Source organism: Cuculus canorus, chromosome 3 (genome assembly GCF_017976375.1).
Source record: "Cuculus canorus isolate bCucCan1 chromosome 3, bCucCan1.pri, whole genome shotgun sequence".
Classification (NCBI taxonomy): Eukaryota; Metazoa; Chordata; class Aves; order Cuculiformes; family Cuculidae; genus Cuculus; species Cuculus canorus.
Window position 1 is genome coordinate 62,537,209 of NC_071403.1, and position 22,893 is coordinate 62,560,101.

A 22,893-nucleotide genomic window follows, 5' to 3' on the forward strand; every position below is an offset into this window, starting at 1 on the left:
GGAAATGTCTTACTATACTGAAGGAACTTCCAGAAATGTATTGGTAAGGCTGATCCCTAGTGCATTCCCAGTGCCAGAGACCCAACGTGCACAGTGTGGGGAAGTAGCAGTGGCAGATTGCCTATTGGCACAGCACACCACTACAACCTTCCACCTACACAAGGGCAGCCTTGTCAACCAGCCATCAATGGCCTGTCTCCCTACAGCAGTTACCCATTTCAATCCATAGTCACCAGCAGCCTATGAATTCTACTGAAGTCTGACCTTGGTTCAGTTATATGCACTCTACATTTGTGTGATACTTTTATTTACCTGCCTTACTTGTATCATCAGCCATGTGCTGCTTATATTTATTGCAGACAAGCTGGTTGAAAGATGAGGACAAGCTCATGTCATGAACGTGACACCTAGCACATGCTGTGGTTTTTCAGTGAAATCCGTTAGGAACATTACCTTGCTTGGGATGCATTAATTACGCACAACACTGTTTCCTGGACCTGTTAGGACATTTTTGTAGACATCCTTTGTGGATGTCCTTAAGGTTCAGAAATCTCCCTGCCTCCTATTCCCATCCATGCCCTCAAGAGCACTCATTTGCTGTCAGAGGTGTCCAAAAATACAGTGTACACTTCTCACATGAGGCACACACTAGCCAGAAATAACTAGTGTTTCCATTTGGTGTGGCTATCTACCCTTTGGTCTTCCAAGCATTCAGTATATCTACATTCTGCAGCTATGCAAGGGAACATTCATTTGCTCCTTTTCCTGGCCCAAGTCTCCAGCAAGAGATTTCCTAAGTGAGGGCGCAGGAGGACAAGCTGGGTTTCTGCAACTGACAAACAGGGTCATAGCACTGTTGATATCCGTTAGCACAGACCTATAAAATGTCCAGGACAAACATGAGTTTTGGTTAAAAACAAACAAGAAAGACTTTTGTAACATTGATGAAGTATTAAAAGATTGTTTTATTTTTACAAAGACAATTTGAAACATCTGGAATCTCAAATAACTCTCTTTATGCACTGTTTTAACCCAAATTCTCTGATATTCATGGAATTTCCCCTGCACTTCACTCTGAACAGAGCTGACTGGCTGAGGTGAACCAGACTTCTTTTCTGTGTTAGGAGAAACAGCTGAACACAGAACTTATGCTTTGTATGGACAAACACAGTTAGCTTATGAGCCATTATTTAATGGGAACATTTGGCTGAGCAGCCACACCCTTAAACAGGCCTGAGTTTCTAAATCCTCTGGCATCACAAAAGGACATGTGATAGCCACCTTTGTGGGCCTGGTGTAGCAACTCCTCTGCTACCATAGCACCTGTCACCTTCTCCATGCAACTTAAGAGTTGACTCACCTGCAGATGACTCATTTCAGACTCTGAAAATAAAAGGCAATATGCTGAGTGCTGGATCTCTAGATATGCTAGATACCACCACCATTATTGCTTTCTCTCCCATGGCAGAAGGAGAGAGGTGAAGTGGAGGAAAGATGTCCTTCAGATTGCAATCTAAGGACCTGTGTTAACCCTCAGAAAGTCAGACCTTCCTAACTCAGTATTTCCTTGGGCTGCCTCTGAATTTCTCCGCTTACAGCAGCAGAAAGTTACAATGCATGACATCTGCCCAGAATACTGAGCATTTGGCTTAAAAAAGCACAAAGTCATGGTGAAACGATGATAACGGTAAGTCACTGTGGAATCCAGTCCCCAGGGAAGTACCTGCAGACAGCCTAGCAAATTGGTATGGATGTGCATTAGCTTGCCAGAATTGAATCCAGGGCTAATTTAATGGAGTGTTGCTGCAGCACAAATAGAGGCAGGGCTGTTACTTAGACCTCTAATGACCAGTTTCAGTGAGCTGTTTCAGATCATCCTGGATCAAAACTACTCCAGTGAAGTTAGCATGCTTAGATCAGGTGAAAGAACAAACTTTGACAAATCTGTGCCAACCTCTGAGGATCGCTTCCTTCGGACAGTCATATTTAAAAACTGACCAGCATAGCCCCTGAAGCCTTTCATCCTGGCGTCATGCGTGGGAAGAGGACACAAAAAGTGCAACTTGTACAGGGCTTTGTAGGTTGCTGTTAGTGTTGTGAGGGTACTCCTGTGTTCACCAAGGTTGGTGGCGAGGTTCTTACTGCCTTTTCTGGGCACACAGGCAGGGAGCATTGCACACAGAAATGAGGAGAAAGCATGCTTGGAAAACTGATAGGATGTGCAGAGCTCGAGGGCAAGCTGACACCCACCTCCTACAGCTGCAGCTACTTGGTGGGTGAAAGTGGTACTTTTGTGTGACAGAAGTTTCAGGTATTCGGATATCACTGGGATTTTCAAAGGCCAGCTCTCAGCAGTACTTGCAGCGTTCTGAGACTAGGAGACAGTTCATTCACAGCACCATAAAAATTCAAACCTATTCAAGAGCTGACCTTCATTCAGCTATCTAGTTGAATAATGACTCAAGCAGCCGGGAAAGGGCAATTGTGTTTTCGAGGCTTCATTTCTGAAGGTTTTGTTGTGTATTTAACTTTACCTCAGAAAACGCCCTTTGCAGCAGGCAGAAGTTGTGTTATATCCAGAAATACATGATACCAATAGACAGAGAGGTGTCACAGGGCTGACAATACGGAAGGGATGGGGCTTTGAAGGAAGATTGGGGATCATCTCACTCAGTGAGAGATCTGGAGTATATAGAAGGTGAATGGGGGGAAGGAGCCAATAATAGAAGGGATGAGTTACAAGCTCTGTCTCACAGAAGGAACCTTTTCACTTCTCCTTGCTTTCCTAACATCACTGGCCCTGCTGTGGGGGCTTTTTCTCTTTCAGAAGGAGGTACAGCACAGAGGCAATCTTCCTCTAGAATATTGCCTTCCTCAACCACAGCCCCATGCTGGCTTTTGCAGCAGCCAAGAGGCAAAAGCAACTACAGCTTGGGGTAGGGCCAGTCCTACCTCTAGCACCTCTATCAAGTCCATTTGCTCAGTCAGGCCCTTGCTCCTCTCTCTTGCCAATAATTTACAGCCAAATGTCCCTCAATATGGAAGTGAGTACTCTCCACCTGCCACCAGCATATGACCCTTTCCCAGTTTTGGGTTACTCCTCTGTGTCACATTTTTTTCCACCTCCCTCTTCCAGCCTCCCCAGCAGAGCAGCAGCACGAGGACAAGGGTAGAACTAATACCCATCACTACCTGACTCTGACAAGCAACAGGCTCTGGGGAAGCTGGAGTGCAGATCAAGTGGCTGAGCAAGAGTTATCTCTGTGTAAGATTCAGGTGTCATGGGGCTCAGGGAAAAGCCAATTCTTCCTGCACCCCAAGACAGTAGAGGGCAAGGTTACTCCTCCCTGGGGCTGCCTGCCTCTGGCCTCAGCCCTGTACTGGGTGCCCCATGTTCTCCCACTGAACTGAATCACTGATCACTGGTCTGTTGGGGGGAAAGCTGTCCATGTCAATTGCAGGCCAGACAGGTGGAAACCCTAAAGATAAATAGGTACAGGGCTTAGGCAGGAGTGTTGGTCCCACTTGTAAATGTACATACATGGCTGTACATACATAAATGTACATACATAATACATACATACAAATGTACATACATAAATGTACATACATGTATGCAAAGGCTCAACCTGAAACGCTTGGTAGTTTGCTCACTACTAATGTGGGTTGCTAAATCAGGGTGCTCAGCAAACCCTCTCCTGCCCTGCAGTGCTGGCCTAGCTGTAGGACCTCCTTCCTCCACTTGGACCCCAGTGTGCAACTCCCTCCCCACCACTGCCTATTTCAGGCGTATAGATACCTTCTGCAGCTTAAGGAAACAGCTCTCTGTGGGGTGCTATGCGGGAGGCAGATTCCACCACTGGGGTCAAATTCCTGAAGCAAGAAATCTGAAAATCCATCAATACTTGATAAAGACTGCAAAATAATAAAGCTGGCAGTCCCCTCAGCAGAACAGAGTTTTAATCAGCAGAGCTGCTTTCTACTCTGGCGCCCTTGGTCAGTGGATTGCGGGAAATGCATACGGCAGTGATAAATTATCGCAAATGCTTAGTAACACTCCTTGACCGAAATTAAGTTGCTTACAAAGTGATTTCTTAGAATGACTTCTTTTCTTACTCTTCCCAAACTATTAAATTACAAATCTGTGATTAATTAGAACAGCAACTGCACAGCAAATTTACAATTTTCACCTAAGAACTAAAGGGCTTTTAGATAGTGGGTATTTACTTTCAGCTGAAAGGGCACATACTCAAATTTGGTCAAGTGTACCTTACTTGTGTTTTAATTCCTGAAGTCAAAAATAGCAGCTGGCTGCACAGAGAAGCAGAGAGGTGAAAATGTCATTGGATAAAACCTCCAACTATTTCTCACAACTGGCACTAACAAATGGTTTCCGGAAGCTAGAGGTCACTGCGCACACAGTCCTAGAGCTTTCAGGCATTAACCTGAAGTTATTGTATGTAACTGGAATTCCTAAAGCAAGGTCAGATAGTTTATCCCAAACGCTAGCAAATTCCCACAACTAAGCTAAGACAGACACTTTCATTCCCTCCAGTGGGAGGCTTTGGAGGCAAAAGGAGGAGTGGTTTTGAGCAGGGCTGCTGCTTTGGCATTGCATACAAACAGCAATCACGCTGCAGATGGGCTTTTTTGCTTCACCCAGATCTGACTATAACTGTTGCGACCCTCCCTGCAAAAGTATTAAACCTGATCTATGTAGGTATATGATTTTTTTTAAACGCATAAGGCAGAAGGAGACTCCAGCTACTCTGTCACCTAAGTGTTTTTGGAAGAGGAAAAAGAGCTATTCAGCATTAAAGATTCAGGAATGTCTGTTGACATATTAAGGAAACAACCTCGGGGGACAGCTGACACGGCTCCAAGAAGCATTACCAAGGGAACAGTGACGCAAATGTCTTCCATTTTTACAGGCTGGCAGCTCGCCAGGTTCCCTCGCCTGATGGCTGATGTAATGCTAATCCCTATCTGGGTTAGTGCTCAGATATCAACCACAGCAGCTCACTCTGCTGCAATCAATATAGCACACTTTTTATAGAAGAGTGTATAAAAAAAATTCTGCTCTAATCCACTAGGAATACATACAGTAGAGTAATAGCAGAGGAAATCTAATGGCTAGCCTGGAGCTCACCCAGCGTGTGCTTTTGCAAGCGTGCACGTGTGTGCACAGGCTTGTACACAAACCCGTCTGCACTTCAAATAATGGCAAGTCCAGGCGAGGGCCACACATTAAGAAAGGGCTGGCTGTTCATCATGTGCAAGAAGAGCCTTCCAATTCCTCTACTAAGTGATGCACCAGCAGAAAAGAAGGGAAACAAGCAAAATGGGACTGAGAGATAAAATAGGCTGTCAGTTATAGCATAGAACAAAACTATTTTTTATGTAGTAATGATGACATTTTGTACTTCTATGATACTGGAGCGCTCTGTGGGGATTAACAAAGCCTCAAAGCAGCTGTACAGGGAAGACAGCACCAAGGCAGAGTGAAGGGCTCATGGTGAGTCACTAGCAGTCAAAACCCATCAGCCCCACAGACAGCGTGTCAATTTCATAGCAGACAGCAACACCAGTACCTTAAGACAAAGCCAAGAGCTGGAGAGGAATCTGGGGATCCTGAATTACCACGTAATTATCTAAATAGTAATTCAGCTTGCTCATAGGAGAAGAACTTTGAAAACCTGAGTGACCTCCAGTGAATGTAGTCCTGGCTTTACACATTCTACCCTGGAAAGACCTTCCAGTGCTTAACTACACCCTAAAACCAGTATAGAGCACTGTTTTTCTACTAAGTGGATCATCACCCTACATCCTGTAAGTGAGAAAGCCATGTCAGTTTATTTCACAGGATATTGGTGTCATAACTGTGAAGATTTCCCTGTGTGTTCTTGCACCAGATAAAATTTTGAGATAAACCCTGTGGGTAAAAAAAAGTATATGAATTCCAGCCTGTATCCAGCACCTATTGTGATGAGGAACTTTGCAGGCCAAAGCATCATTTCCTTCTGTTCCTTCTTTATCAGACACAATTTAAGGGGAATTTTAGGAAAACGATACTTGAAAATAGAAGCTGATGTTCCAGTAATATTAGTCCTTGGGTTAACTCCTGGCAGATGTGTCAAGGGTATTAACCACATCATTCAGGATTTCCAGACAGGGTCAGTTTCACAGAACAACCTAAAAGCTGGACTGGTATTTTGGGAAAATCCAGTTACATGGCCCATGGATATTAAAAAGACAGCACTCTCAGACCCATCCTTTCCCAGGCCACACTCAAGGTAATCTTTCCACAGCAGCCACTGGTGATTTGACTGAATAACTGCCCCTATCTTTCACTGACGCTAAAAATGAAGGAAATCAGTGATGCTAAAAATGAAGGAAATCAGTGTCTATCCATGTTAGCCCATAACTACTCAAGCAGTCATATCGCTTAAAGCTCCCCTGAGAAGCTCACCAGCACTCAGCTGCAATATCACACATCCGTCAGGCATTTCCTTACATTTCTGCTTCCCTTTGGCCAGGAGCTTCCATGGCATGATGCTGTTTCTGGCTGCCCCTTCTTCTTCTGCTCTTCATTCCATGCCAGCTGGGTCCTGGCCAGAGCAGCAGTAGCTGTGGGCAGGGTTACCAGGGGGAGAGATGGGAGGGCTGTGGTCTGTGGGGAGGGTTTTCCAGACCCCTCCAGCAGGCAGAAGGGCTCAGGGAACAAAAGAGGGAGGGTAAGAGTGGGGAAAGTGGTACCAAAAAAGGCAGGGCAGGTGTGGGGACACAAAAGCAGAGAGAGGACAGTGTTTGGCCTTGTAACTTCTTCCTTGATTTCCTTCCACCCACCTACCCTGCAGGGGCACACACTGCTGCCTGGCCTTACATCAGCTACTCTGCCTTTTAAGTGAATGGATGGTCTTGTTACAACAGCCTCATGAAACAGCTCAGTTGAGAACAGTGATATAATTATGATATTCCCTCCTTCATTTGTGAAGTGTTAAAACGGTTGATAACCAGAAAGTCTCCCTTTTCCAACAAAGGATTTAACTGGTTTTGCTCACATGAAAGTAATGGAGGAGGGTGTGTATTTACCTTCCAAAATAAATAATAAAGATACAAATAACTTAAGTGAAGGTACGTTTTAGTATGACATATCCAAGTCCTTCCTATGCAATCCATAGGACATCTGCACAGTTTTTAACATATGTGTTTATATTACCTTAATATTTAATGAAATTCTTAAGGAAAAATATGTTTTAAAAATGTTGATGCAATTACAGTTTGTTGTGCTTGAATTCTGGATGGAGAACGGTCTCCATTATTTTCCCACATGCTCATACTACATTATATTAAAAACATATTCTACTCGGTCAGACACGTGTTGTGTGCTTTATAAACACTTTGCATTGTTGGAAACATTCATGTTTAGCAAAAATCCCACCACCATCAAATGCAATGTGGAGAACATCCTTTGTAGCAAATGATCCACACTCCAATTAATAGAAGTGATTCCCAGGTGTCATGTATGGAGGACCTGGCCAAATGCACCTATTCTGCATCTGCATGCAGCTCAGCTGGGCTCCTCAGGGCCCAGTACTGCTAGATGGAGGGGATTCTACTCTCCAGAGGACACAAAACCTGAGTGAGAGGACTCCAGACAAGTCAATACTCTGGTATAGGTGGAGTTTGCATTCTTGTATTTTAAAATACAAGACATATATCCATTAACATCAATGCCTTGCAAGATTTGTTGCTTCCCCAGTCTTTCTCACACTTACAGTGTGGTCCAGTAATATCTGACAATCCAGTTCATATGACTCAGGTGTTACCACACAACCTTTCTTACTCTGTTCAGTGTACTTCATTGCTGTACTCCTAGAATTAGTCAGAGAACTCCAAAAAGATCATTGTAGTATTTTGTTATAAAATGTTCATGCAAGGCTGATGTTCATAATCTCTAGAGACCAATTAGTAAAACTAGGTGGTTTTCAGGGCAAAATCCTTAGACAAAATTCTCAGGAGTGAGAAAAATGTCAGCTTTCCATTCTTAAAGCAAACAAGGTCCTGTGTTTCAGTGCAAGAATTATCCTTTCCCAGGCAACTTCATGCAGCAGCTGGGGATTTCCACATTTTTCCTATGCATAAGCAAAATAAACCTGGGGTGTGGATTGGTCTCCAGTTCCAAACCCTGTGATTCCTTTCCAAAACAAAGGCCCCATCAGGTACAAAACACTCCACTTCCCAAATGGAATAATATGTGCACTACGTGCAGAGCCAGAATCAGTGGGTAGATGAATGGATTCATGCTGGTTCCATATTAATGGAATGGTCAGAAAGAAAACATTAGCAATCAAAAGTATTTTACAGACCCTCCCTTTACGATGTATCATAAAGCACCACAGATATACACAGCAGCTTGTGAGAAGCACAAGCCAGTTCTTATGCTTTAATGCCTGATGGCATCTTAATGTGACAGCAACATGGTTCAACAACATGCAGGAAATACTGCTGATAGAAATAGGCATTTAGCAAAGAAAAACAAGCATTTCTTTGCCTGAGGAATGCTGAAATGGCATAATCCTTTCCTGAATTCATGGGAATGCATTTCCTTTTGTTTGTGACAACAACTGTGTTATAATTGATGTTAGTTGTCCTCATGATTTGCATGTTATACTGTCATTTTTGATATGTGATTCTCTGTCTCAGGCACTGGTCGGGGGCAAGGCTGAGATCTGTGAATCCTCCTAGCATCCCTGTGAAGAGCAGGACCTCTGCTCCCAGCCAGGTGATGTGATCAAGTCCTTGCAGGCTGCCCACTCCTTCAGCTCATGTCTTTCAAAGTAGGGCTGTAGTCATCCCCCTGTGTTCTGCTGGATAGACAACCAGGCTCCTCCAAACCTGTAATGCGAGGACAAGAGAACACAAAAGTCCTCTTCCTAAAGCTCATGAAGAATCTGTTTTATCCCAGAGCGGTGGTGCCTGGGTTTCTTTTCACACTCCTATACAAGCATGAATTAGCTAGAGAGGGACTCATCTGTTCTGTTACAACAAGCTTCACTCAAAAGCAGTGAATCATTAACCTTGGTCTTAACAGCAGTGTCTGCATCCGAAGGTGTATTTCCTACTGTGAAAACACCCATCAAGCCAAGCATTTAGCTTTATGCCTTAAAACGAAGACATAGCTTGCTGGAAAGCTGAGCTGAGACCTAGCCTGGCAAATATTGCCCAACGGTATGTTTAGGGAAGCCAAAGAGAGCAACACCTCCTCATCCTACCCATTAGGCATTTGTGCTCTGTCCAGCTGTGTGCGTGACTGTGCCACTGCGTCTCTGACCATCAGAGGAGCCATACTCAGATCTGAATTGTTCAAATCACTCCACTCCTGGGTCATTACAGTATTCAATCATGGCTCCGTACTTAAGTGACACAATAGATAGGGGAATTGAAAGCACAAACCCTCCTAACCTCTGATCCTGTCTCTACAACAGAATCCCTTGGTGGCTTTAGGCAAGGTACTTAACATCTCTGCCGAGGTTTTCCCATTTGCAGAAGGGAGCTAATGATACTCAACCATCCACTCCACAGGGCAATCCTGAGGATTCGTTACTTAATGTAAAGTAGCTAGAAGATGGAAACCTGCATGTAAGTGCAAAGCGTTATTACAGTTACGCGGGTTTATCTTCAATTTTTGAGACTGACTTTCCTCTTCGAAATGAGGAAAAGGATTGATTTTAGTCAACCAAAATAATTATTCTGCATTGTATTTCCTACAGAAGTGTGAAGGAGCCTTGGGAGTATGAGAGAAAAGGAGAAAAATGGGTCCCCTTGGATCCTAATCTACCTTTCACATCCTCTCAGGAACTTGTTTTGAAAGTGCCCAACACAATATGCTGCAGTTACAAGGCAAAATTTTTAGTCTTTCTAGAACGTTTTCTGAGTCCCAGGAATAAATCACCTCTAGCAGGGATGGTCAAGCATAATGTTGAGAGTTTGTGAGTTTCCCCAGAGGTAGAGAAATCATTCCAAGCTTTTCTTCAATTTGGTCATGAAACTTTAACAAGAAATTACTGAGGGCCATTCTGGCACATCGCTGAGATAGGTACATTAAGAAAAACCAAGGGGAGTATTTTGATTGACCAAATTATTTCCCTCAGTCTCAAATGAGTTAAATGTTTGATTTTAAGTGACAGTTCCGGTATGGCAAACTACTTTTATGGCAATACAGTCCACATCATGCTTGGTCAGCATCTTTAAACAGGCCAGCATAACTTCATTTGACAATATGACAGTGATGGAGAGCAGGGTAACTGGTCATCCTAACACAGGCTGAGCTGAGACTACAGGCTGCAATAAATGAGTGCAGCAAACAAAAGGACCAGCTCAGTATTTGCAAATGCTAAGATTATTGGAAACAAAGCAAATTATTTTGTCACCATGGAAAAAAATATATAGTCTTTTATGATTGTTCTGGAAAAGCCTCCTACCATGAACTGCTGCCACTCCTAAGAATTCAGAGCATGCAGCTAATGTGTATGGCTCTGCTTCCAAATTCATTAGTATGAGATTTTGGCACTGCAGGAGCACCTCCTTGTACATACTGGATCCGGATCTGGCCTAAGCACACAATTATGTTTCTATTGAATTAATCAGAGCACACGGTGTGGTGTTTATGCCAGTTTTACACTGACTGGAGGACAAACATTACCTGATTTGGTACAAAGTCTGCCAGAATTTGTCAAAAACATCTGAACCAGCATAGTAAGTTTGTGCTTGTTCAGGCTCAGCGGCATGTGGCTGTGCTGTCCTGGTCCAACACAGGCCACTTTTTATGCCAGATTTATATTCCATGGAACTGTGGTTTAAGATGTACTGTGCAGCTACATGCCTTGCTTACATTGGCTGAGCTGTCCTGCCCCTCCACTGTAAGGTGTTGTATAATCCCCATATGCGTAACAGGGATTATATAGTTCCAGAGAAAAAGCTTTCCTTTGATGTTTACTCCAGGGCTTTGGGTTTCTTAGTGATTCAGTAATTGCCAGGTCCATCTGCCTCCTGAATGTAAAATGTTTATATCTCACTTCGATGAGTAAATAAAAGGCACCAAGCTAATACGAGCAAAGCGTGGAAAGAAAGAGTGTCAGATCAGAAGAGAAATCTACTATCCACATCTTTTCTGACTTCCCGTTGAATGTAATGTTGAACCAAACCACCCTTCACTCTCAATTGCTCCACTTCCAACAAATATTGGTCAAATCCTGCAGGATCAGAGCCAGCTTTGGGATTTTGAGACATGCTGGCAAAAAGATTCTGCTGAGATCCTCCCTTCTTCATCATCCCTCCCAAGCAGAATAGAGTCATTTGCAGCAAAGTGGGTGGGGAGGGTTCAGAAGTCTTTAAGACCCAACAGCTTGCCCGGGCAACATAGAGGCCGGCCACACGTATACTGGGATGTCAACACCTCAGCTATTTTCTAGAAACAATTCCCTCTGAAGGCAGCAGTCCTTCAGACAAAGCCTAGTGACACAACAGGGTGACTTTTAGGCTTTCTTTTCTTTTTCTTCTAATTACTTAGTCATGGAACCCAGAATAATCAGCCGTAAGTGGTCAAAAGAGACACAGAAACAAAATGCCTCTTGGGACATTGCAACACAATATTGAACTAGTAAAAAGAAACTTCATTAGCCTAAGAACAGTGTGAGTCTCTTTGTTTCATCTGCTTTCTCCCATGTCTCTGTCTAATATTTCCTCCTTCCACCTCTGACTTTTTCTGTCTTCTCCATATCATTCTCTCCTGTCTTGGTTTGCAGAATTTTCTTCTCTTGATGTTTATGTCACGCCTTTTCTTCTCACAGTGGTTTTATCTACTTCTTTCTTTCCCCTTGATCATTCCCATTCATTCCTGGCCACCATCCTTCTCGGTTTCTTTGCTCTGGCTGTTCACTTCTCCCTTGCTCTTCTCTCCACCCCAGTTCTCCCTGTCTGATGTTTTCTCTTCTTTAATCTGTGCTTCCCTAAGGAAATTAAGTTCTCTCTCCTGGAGTTTTACACCTCCTTATTCCCCATTCTTGCAGTCCCTTCCTTACATTGTGGGTTATTCTTATTCCCTCACATCTCACTGCCCTGCAAACCTTCTGTATCCTTACCTATTAGCCACCCAGCAAAACGTCTATCACAAGCTACAGATGTGATTACAGCCAAAGGAGCCACAGTCATGGGAGTGATGTTTACAGAGACAAGCCTAGGCTGAAAAGAAGCTCTGCTTGTGCACTAGTTAACTCATGGGGAGGCTATTAGCTGGGCTTATCAAAGAGTGAGTCAACAGACAGGAAAATCCCAAGCTTATCTGTTTCTCCATTGGACAGCTATGCCTGTTTTGTCACTGTTACTAATCCTCTCCCACTTTCCCAAAGAGTGTTGTCAATGCTGCACAGAAGAAGGGCTGCTGGTTGCCCCTTCCCTTGCTCTTCTTGGAGCACAGGATGGTTGCTGTGGTCAAAGGCATGCAGCAGCAGAGCCAGATCCCCTCTTTCACTTATGCTGGTATGCAACTTGGAGCATAGTCAGCTCTTTGGATGAGATGCTCTTTCCCGTGGCTGGAAGTTGCATCAGAAGTTCACTGCAGAGGACAGCTGAGCCACCAGGCAGCAGCCAGACAGGGCCTGGCAGGGTGCTTTTGCACTCTTTTCAGGGGCTTTACCCACATGGTTCCCTGCTGCACTGCAAGCTGATCCACAGACAGGACAGCCACGCACAACCTGTGTGTGGGAGTTGGTCACTGGCCGTATAGAAATTGTGCACAATCTGCTTTTGAGTTGCTGAATGAATCCCCTCTGCTCACGGCCAGCCTCCACACCGAATGCTCTCTCCACAGTGAAGAAATCTAGAAACTACCCATACCAAATCTTTCCCAAGGGCACCATCACCAAGTCAACAAAGATGTGGTATAAATGCATGTGTCCCATTGTTAGGACTGGGAGAGACAAAACTGATGGGAGTTTGTCAGGAACACCCACAAAGATCCCTAGACACAGAGCAATGAAGTATAAAGCTCCAAAGGCTGGCGGCGCCATGCAACAGCAGGAGCCAAGAATGGTCAAGCAACATATGAACATTAGGTTTTCTGCTTCATATCCTTCCCAGTCCTTTCCTTAGAAACACAGAAGATTAATAATTTTGGATGCAGAGCCTGAGTTCACACAAATGCGTATGAAACCAGCAAACAATACCCCCATTAAATGCACAGAGAAGCTCAGAGACTGGAAGAACTCACCTCCATGAGCTTCACCCAAGTCCCACAGGAAGACTACAGTGGAGACAGAAACAGAGCCCAGACCTCCTGACTCCAAGCCCTGGGCCCTAACAAAAACACTGTCTTCCCTCCACCATCCCTCTCTTAATACACTACATTGACCAGACTGGCAAAGACATTCAAAATAAATAAAAGCCACTTTTCGTGCCAAGTTTTAAAAAACATTTTCTTGCCATGGCTGGTTGTTTTTCTCCTGCTAGACGTTAGGCAGTCTCCACCGAGGGAGACGGCTCTTCTTTCTTCTCCAGGAAACACAGTTGTCTCCCACATGTTGCACTCAGTGTAGCTCAAACAAATGTTTTAGGAAATTCCCCCTAATTCGGTGAAATTGTTAGCTTGGCAGTGGTGCACTGGAAACAGGACTGAAAGATTGCCTGGGATTTTTTTTCCCCCCCCTTTTTAAAGTGTACAGGAGAGCTCGGGCTTCAGACAGGCTCTTGAGGAAGACAGAAACTCATGTTACATATAAAGGATTTGGCAGGCCTGAACACAGAAATTTCCAGAAGTGTTTGCGTGGCAACAGCTCTGTGCCAATCCACATTTTTTAGCTATTCTGGCCGGATGCCCGGCCGACAAGAAAGTCTTGTATCTCCACGCAGTTCACTGGCTTCCCTGAGGAGTTTCCATACTGCATGGCAACATTGGATAATCTCATTTGTGTGCCAGAAAAACTCCTGCTACTTACACTGTTACTAAATACCAGATGTGCTTAATAAAGAATAAGTGGAGCCAAACCTAGGGTAATCACATAACCTATCATTAACATTTTCTAAAAACAAAAAAATGCCATTGGAACAGCAGATTACTGTTTTGCTTTGTTTGCTTTACGCCCTGTTACGGGAACCCCTGGGGTGCTGGGAAGGGAGCACGGCAGGAGCAGACAGCTCTGGCACTGCCGATGACATTGTTTACAATCACACCCCTGCACATCTGAAACATGTGTGAGAAAGTAAAGGCTAAGCAGATTTCTCCTGCTCTGGAGAGGGAGGAGAGGATTGCAGCAGGAAGTCTACGCCACCGAGTGAGTGCTGGAGTCCTGTTTCTTCATCCTGGGGAAGTGGCCAGAGAGGCAGGGGGGAATGCAGCAGCGATAGCATGAGTTTGGTCCTTCATGACGTGCACATCCCAAAGTCCCCACTCTATGGGAATGCAGGAGTGGGCCTTGTTCCTTGAAATTTAATGATGGCCCAAATCCTCCAACCCCATTTAAAACACATTTTTGCGTGAGTCAGGGGGCCAGTCACCACACAAAATGTGTGCACACATTTATTATGGATTTAAATGGATGTTGCACATGTGCATATCTGATGCTGGTCGGATCCTTAAGGGAAATAATCTAAGTCACAGCATGATGAGTGAGTTCTGCTGCGACAGGTTGTTAAGAGAAGGAGGGAGACAAATGCGTTGCAACATCTGCAGTCCCTGTGCACCCCTCACAGCAGAGCCATGGCGCAGCTCAGCCCCGTGCCTGGAGAGCTGTGAGCCACTCTGGTATGAGGGGGGAATCCCTCCCCAGAATGAGATGTAAGTGAAAAATCTGGTTTCTCCTGCAGCTGTTTCTGTGGTTGACAGGAAGGAATGGAATTAAATGACTAGGAAAAAAAAAAGGCTTTGTCTTTATTTTAGTGTCTGCTGCTGCCCAGACGGAAGAGAAGCTTGTCAAACGTGTACCGACAGTGTGCTCCCAAGAACGGCCATCCTTTGCAGATGTGCTTGCTCTGGCTTGGTGGAAACCAAGGCAAGGAGAAAGGAGCAGGGACAAGTCCAGGCCTTGCTTGTTGTGTATGCAAAGGCGGGGAGCAGTGAGTCAGCCTCATCATGCAACAGCCCGGAGTGGTGCCATTGCTCTATTCCCTCAAGCAAAACTCTGACCCACGTCAGTGGGAGTAGCAGCTATGCAAAGCTGAGATATCTGATGCCAAGAACAGTGCCAAGGGCACAGGGTGAGGAGGTCACAATGGGTGTCAGCCTGCCACAGCCTGGGAGCAGGAAGGTGGCCACCACCCAGGGCCCACATGGCTCCCCATGTGACTGAACCCCAACATTTTCCACAGGTTGGCTGCAAGAAAACAAAAGCCAACAGACCAAGGAAATGCAGCACTCTTGATACTGCAAGCCCTCTGCTTATGTGGTCCCCACTCAGCCCCATTCATTGCACCCACCCTGCCAGGCTGGGCCCAGACACCATCTCACCTCGCAAATTTAGCAGCATGGATCTTAAAGGGTGTGTGAGGTGACAGTGAGTGGCACTACCATCTGGTTTGCCCCCAGGCCAAACAGACGGTACAATCCTGCACTGCCAGCATAAAAGCCAGCTGCACAGCAGGAGCGATGGAGCAGCTGGTCCTGCTTGGGGCCAGGCTTTTGCCTGATGTAAATACTGCTGGACTGGCTCCTAGCCACAGGCGTAGGGCACTACAACAACCACGTCCCCAACACGTATTCCACTTGCACTGCAGTCCTGGAGAGCTGGGCTTGCTGCTGACACTGCTTAGAGGTCAGGCTCAGGAGGACATGGCTAGCCTGTTGCAGGGTGAAGGTCTAACCCACCTGGGTCCTGCCTCACATCTCCTTTGTCCAGCTCCATCTTTCCCCTGTCCCTTGCTGCTCAGCCTTTGGCTGTCAAGAATCAGTTTTGCCTGTGCTGCTGATAAAGTCCCAAGAAGGGTCTAAACGTCATCCAGTGTGCCAAACTTGTTTCTAGCACCTCTCCAGTCTTTGCCAGCATAATGCCCTGGGCACTTCTGGAGGTCTGAGGAAACAGTATGTGACCTGGCAGCCAGAGCAGGAGACAAGAAGCCTCCTCCACCCACAGCACAGGCACAGGGTGACCAGCTTTCCCAAACTATAAAACTGTGACAGCAGCGAAGCAGTCAGCAGCTCGTTCCCTCAGTGTGCCCACTCCCTGTCAGCCAGAAGATTTGGTATCAATAGAGCTGCCGGTTCAGGGAAGCCTCACCCCAACAGTTGTGGGCAGTGTGTCAGACAGCCAGGAGAAAATTAGGTAGTGGCTGCCCAATGCTGCGTCACTGTTTCCACTTCAGGCTTTATGGATCTTCAAAAAGAGTCAGGAAACAGCAGAGGGGAACAGCTGATCAGCTGCATAAAGGCACTCCTTCCTTCCCTTCACTGCTACCTGGGAATCCTGGCCCCTCACCCACCCCACCTGCCAAACACCTATATTCAGCTGCCTCCCTCTTGGCTTCCCGCTGGGAGACTGAGTGGATGCTCACACAAGGCCCTTTGACTTTTCCAGGTGCCTAAACATAGTCCATCAGATCTGCCCCTTCCTTGCTGCACCGCACAGGCCATTTAGTTCACAGGTGAACCAACAAAAAGATGTTTTCCAATAGCTGTTTCCAGGAGTCCAGCAACTGTACTGCTCTTTGGAGTTTGGTTTGTTTGTTGTGCTGTGAAGGGGAACCCATCAGCTGGTGCTAACCCCAACCCCAGTTGGCAGCAGGAAGGAGAGGCTCCTGCCAAGCAGTCACAAGGCATGCCACTAACAGCTTACTTTACCTTCCTGCCAGGGAACAAAGTCCATTGCCATTAGGAGACTTCATTTTGCAAAGTGAAGTTGTTTCCTCTGGCTCCAGTTCCCATAGGTCAGTCTCATAAAAGACAACACTCTGCTGCTCAAGATTTTAGTGAAGGCCTTATTTCTTGGATTTAGAGCCTCTTTCTCCTGAAAGGAAAGTCCTTTTAACCTGTGTTGTTGACATATTGATTGTCACTGTGATCTCTTCTTTGCTCTGCTTCATGTCTAGACACGTCACTCCAGAGACACAGGATCCCATGATGCCGACAAGGCTGGCCCATGGGACAAGCCCAGTCCACATGGCAGAAGGGCAAATTTAAAACAGAGCTTGCTGTTCTAGAGCTTTATAGTGGATCAGGATGCACGTGGGGTTTTTCTTTTCTGCTGTGGCAGTGTGTAGGGACCAGGCAGAACTGGGTCTGCACTTGGTAAGGCATCGTACGGGTCTGAACCATGGGGCAGTCCTCGGCCTGAAGAGCTATCTCTAGAGAGACAAGGCAATAAAAGCAATGGAATGAGGAAGCAGAGAGGACATAAAATGAGTTTGCAGATACCACCATACTGCCATGATCGAGGTGAAAAGAAATGAGTTTTGAGGTCTCTATTAGGACAGAGCTAAGGAAGAGGCATGAGAAAGGCAAGGGCAGGAAAAAGCAGGGAGAACAGATGAGATGAAGCTGAGGGGAAGGGGAAATGGAAGACAACCCTGACAGGTCCCGCTATACTTCCTCAGCAACCAGGAGATAGGGGAATGGGCACAAAATGGGTCCTTACATGCAGTAAACGTGCAGGGGGTGACTCTGCTTCATCACTTCACTTCTTAGACTGGTGAGCCTAAACTGACTTGTGGCTTTTCCCGTGTTGTGGGGCTGCCATATCTGTTCAAACAACTTCTGTTAACTTCCATCAGTCAGAGCCAAAGTTGGACAAGTGGGCAACACAAATGTCAGGGAACAACTACAACCTAATTTACACAGGAAAATCTGCTAAAGCTCTCCAACACATTGGCAGGTTTTATCTTATCTGTTGCCAGGAGGGACAAAGAGCTAGAGTGACAGTAAAGGTCAATCAGGCATTTGGGAGAGCTCAGAACAAGGGGATAACTGATTATCACACTGAGAGCATCACAATTGCAATTAAAGTTGAGCTCCAAAAGTGTGGGGAAAGTAAGCTGTTTCTCTTCCCTAGCCCAGCATAAGAAAGGCTCCTTACTGGCCACAGCAACAACTGTCTGGAAGTGTCATTCCCTTCATGAGTCTGCACCATGTCCTGAATGAAGGAGGATAAATAATAAGCCTGTAAGTATTTACAAGAAAAAGGGTTAGCACAAACTGCTTCTGGGCATAGCTCTGTTGCCAGTAAAATGCATGATGAAAAGCATAGTTTCTTTGATGAAGCTTCATTCGAGGGGCTTGTGGGTAAAGGTGAATCTAGTATATATCGTATTTGTCTAATGGCAAACAGAGACCGCTTGTAAAATGCATCTGACTAGGTGTTCTGAGAAAAATCTTCATGAAACATCTGCAAGATTTGAATCACTTCATCGTTGTCAGGCTTTCAGCTGGAATTTGTTCTGAATGTGAGAGAATGATGGGTAAATAATGGCTTATTTCTTATTAAAAGCTTTGGGTTTAGGGACTTGGAGCACACATAAGTATTTTTCTCATTTGCAGATTCACACAAAGCAAAATAGTAGGTGAATATAAATAGCAGAAGCACCTTCCCTTTTGCTGTAGTAGTAAAGACCAAGACCCTGGTTATTGCCACGTTAAGAAAATACGTGAAAATATATGAAAAGTATTTTTGACTCCCTAGAAGATAATAGCTCTGACACTGATCTGATTTACAGGCCTACAGATGCAGCTGCTCTGGGCCATCAAGGAAGGTATGTGCTGTGGTTATGCCCTGGAAAGACTCAGCATATCTGGATTAAACTCCCAGCTCTCTCATTAACATTCTATCATTTTTCTGTCTTTCTTGTTTAGTACAGTAATTTGGGAGCACCAGAACTAATTGATTGGTTTTTGAGTTATATACTCTGCTGGACAGACCTTAAATCCTCTGGTCAAAAATGGCAAGCGTAAGGTGCCCTTCCTTCAGCCTGGAGAGAGCAGTTGTGTGCTCCAGGGAACCGCTGTGAAGGTATAAATGTTGCATCTTCTGGATACCTTCACCATTTCCTCTGCTCACAAGCAAAGCTTTCCAGGTTATCTCCAGGTTTCACTGGAGAGAAAAAAAGGAAACACAGCTTTTCTGATTCAGTTCCCCCTTGGGGGACTTTCAGCTGCTTCAGGCCACCCGCTGGTGTCCTTGCTAACCCAGCCTGCTGTCAATTCAGCCTTCTCTCACTTCATTTCCTCAGGTGTTAAATGATGCTGAAGTCACGGTCAGGACTTTAGCTACAGTGAAACAGGGGACTGCTACACTGAAATGAGAACCTCCATGGAAACACCTCTGAAATAATGAGAAGTGTGAAGTAAACCTGGCTTAGGTGTTTGAGTGCTGTGTCTGCGTGTCATATAGCTGTGATGTTGGCTTACAGTTGGTGGCAGGAAATTTGCCAGTGCAAGCTAGGCTAGATCAGGTCCAGACTAAACTCCAGGTCCTGGCTAAAGCACTGCGCCCCTGCCTGTGTGCCAGGCAGTTCTTGTTTTTTCTCTTCCATGCACAACCTTTAATGACCAGAAGAAATCTGGGGGAGGCCACAACTATTGCTCTTGCCCCCTGGCTCTGCATCTCAGCCACACATATCACCCTACACTCATAGCGGCAGAGGGCTAATCGCGCTGGGGACTTGGGGGACGATGCATTATAAAGCTGCCTCTGGTCCTCTTGTCATCTGCAGCTAGGACTGTGCTGGCTGCAACTCCCCAGGATGGCTGCAAGTGCCAGAGGGGATGATGGGCACAAGTCCTCACCCAGCCATGTCCTTTCAGCATCTTGCTAGGAGGGATTAGGAGCCTCATCCTTCTGTCCCATCAGTGGGGCTTTCCCTCCCTTCCCCATATTTGTGCCACAGTCTGTCAGCTATAACACTGTTGCAAAAAATGGTATCCAGACACCATCAAGATGAGCTCCTTGCAGCATTCTAGAGTATTAACAGTGAGGGGAAATTCTGCAAGATTTAGCCCAGGTGTAAGCAGTCATCCTTAGTAGTCACTGGCTATGACTGAAGCCCAAATGGAGGGCAGAGTGCCTACCACTGAGCAAACTGGTGGAGCACTGGCAAGACACCAACTTTGCCCTCAATAAAAAGGATCATGGCCTTGGAGGATAGGAAGAAGTTATTTCCCAGTATTACTGAGAGGGACAGATGCCTGTTGGGGTCTACCAGTATCACACAGAAAACGCATTACATGGTCAGGAATGAATCTAGGTTTCCTGATTCCCAGTCCCATGGCAGCGATCATACCAGTTCCTGCCGAGTACAGGACATCAGAATCCTTTCAGCATTTTGAAATGGCAGCCAGCTATTTACGGCTGCTGCCTATATTACTCCAAGGAGCAGCATCTATCTTTATTTTACAAACTCACTCCAAGTTTCCTTGAGTACCTCCCTGACGCAGAGTGAATTTCTGAGAGCAATCTTTCTTCCTTTTTCCCAGAACAGTGAACATCTGGGACTACTGAGATATCATCTTGTGGCATTGGCTGACTTTTTTCATTAATGAGTTTCTGTGTAACAACTTCATGATGTTTTTCCTGGGAGGACAAGTGTCTCATCTAAAACCTTGCCTCACATATTCCTTTATAGAAGGATGGTTTATGCTAAAGCTCTTGAAAGAATTTCCTTTCATGTTCCATCCGCACCTTTCTGTTTAATTCCTCCCAAATGTCTCTCTGATGCTTAACCTGCAAGTCGCCCTGTTCACCAAAAGCAAAGCAAAATGCTAGTTTGAATAAGCTCAGGATACAGGGAAGTCATTTCTGAACATTAGCAGGCCACATGATACTACCAACTTTATTTGATCCCATTTGCTGGAGTAGTCCAAATTTCTCAGGGGCAGGTTTTTTTTTAATCCTAGTTCATTATTGTTCAAACCCATCAAGCAAATGGCTGTGGAGCGGAAGCTTGAATGGGCTTGTTTAATAAACAGGCAAAGTCATTCATCTGCAGCATAGCAGCTCTGCAGCAAGGCTACGTCTTCCCCCTCCTGCTTCCTACTGTGTCTGCATTGGCAGCAGTTATGCTAAAGCCTGGTAGGGAAATGCTAGGGAGGATAAATCTTCGGCTTCACACTGCTTCTGCCTGCTGCAAGAAATCCTTGCTGAAACAAATGGTCTGATTTTTTTCTGTGGGAACATTGCCTATTTTAAATTTATTTCTTAGATCTTCCTTGGTACTGCTGAGGATACTGGTCCCGTGGCTGGCTGTGTTCTTTATCTGAGTGAGAGATGGCCAAAGCAGCAACTGACTCAGGCCCCAAACTGTAGCTTTGGGATCTGTTAGTGATACATTTGCAGCTCCCTACAGGTCTTATCACTGCTGCTATGGGAAGTCGAAACCATGGCACCTGCTGGCTTTAGAAAACTAGCCCTAAGCTGTGTGGACGGGCATGCCCTGTCAGCTGGAAGCTGCACTGAGCTTTTTTACCCTCATCACCCACCCCTCATCTGAACTAAGGATCAGACCCTCAGCTGGCGTGACCCAGCGTGTGGAAATATGGTGGAGCCCTGCCAGGTAAGAGCAGCTGAAGATCTGGCGCCCGAATCTATTTTTTATACATAGAACGTGCTATTTTTGCATGGCCTTTGGTTTCACAGCAATGCCAGAAAAGCGCCCCGGCTGCATCTCCCCTACGAAAGCATGAATGTAAGATTTTGTTGCTGGATGCTTGTAACAAAGACACGATCTGTCACAGTGCCATTTCTGCACCAAGCAAAAAACGTGGGAGCCATCCTTGTCCCCTCTGCTCCTTGCCTGCTAAAACCCAACTGAAACTCATTACATACCAGGAATACCAGCGTCCCCGCAAAGCCTGTACTGCTCAGAGGAGGAGGAGGCCCTCCCTTGTTCCCTTTTTTCCCTTCTGCCCTGCTTGGCTAGGACTTTGGCAGAGCCTCATGACTTCAGAGGGGGGAGCTAAGGGGGGCTTGGGAGGGCAGTGACTTCCCGAGCGTACCCATGGCCTCATTTTGATCTGTGGTACTGCCTGCTCATTTCCACTTCACAGATGCTGCTGAGGCCTGCCACCAAGAGACAAATCCCAGAAGGAGAAGGGATCCTGTTGAGGAGGGAAGAGATGAAAGCAGAAAAAGAGACGCATTTATTAAGCTGTTTTTCTTTCAGTGAAAAGAAGCATTTATCAGTGATTTCATATATCATGTGAGATGTGGCTTCCTGCCAATTTCTAAGGATGCAAATGAGCCGCTGACATCATACACTAAATATAGAGCAGCTCCTGCTTTATGTGAATAAATAATGCAGATGCAAAAGCCCAAGACTTCAGTTACACATTCATTACCATCCGTCTGTCAGGTTCTCAGCATTGAGAGAACCACGTCCGACTCCAGCAAGGAGTGACAGGTGAAGAATGCAAAACAACTGTAGACAATAGGTGATTAAGCAGAATTTCCTTGTTCTCTGCTTTTTTTCTTAGAGCTACATTTCATTTTAGCAGCAATTCATGGTGCAGCTTTTCCAGTGTAGCTCTGCCGCCTTCCTCGCTTTCCCTTCGAGCCAAGCTGGAGCGACAAGCCTGGGTGAGGGGGGGAACCTGAACAATGAAGGCAGCCAAAATGTAGAAACTTCCTTAGGCACTTATCAGAGGAAAAAAACAAAAAAAAAAACCCTAAAAACAAAAAAAAACCCCAAAAACCAGAAGGAAGGAAGAAGGAAAAAAAAAATCTGGGCTCTGATCAGATTGTGAAAGCAGTAAACCAGCAGCATCCCACCATGAAACAGAAGTTTTCCATGCCCTGACAGAGAGAGGTTTTACTTAGGGTCTCCAGACGCTAATTGTTCTTGATTCCTCAAGTGGTTTTATTTAAGGCACCCATTTTAACAACTGCACAAGCAAACCTGTAGCAGACTCCATAGTGTATT

The 22,893-nt window shown here is 45.5% G+C and overlaps 1 long non-coding RNA gene across 2 annotated transcripts; it reads left to right on the plus strand.

Annotated features, from left to right (window-relative positions):
• Positions 1–17,938: 17,938 nt before the first annotated feature.
• LOC128851593 (uncharacterized) lies at positions 17,939–22,564 on the plus strand. 2 transcript variants are annotated; one of them, XR_008448921.1, is made up of 3 exons: positions 17,939–18,145; positions 21,178–21,528; positions 22,022–22,564. It is a non-coding gene; the product is annotated as an uncharacterized LOC128851593 (long non-coding RNA). The 2 variants fall into 2 exon arrangements; XR_008448920.1 differs by having other exon boundaries at positions 21,312–21,528.
• The last annotated feature ends 329 nt before the right edge of the window (positions 22,565–22,893 follow it).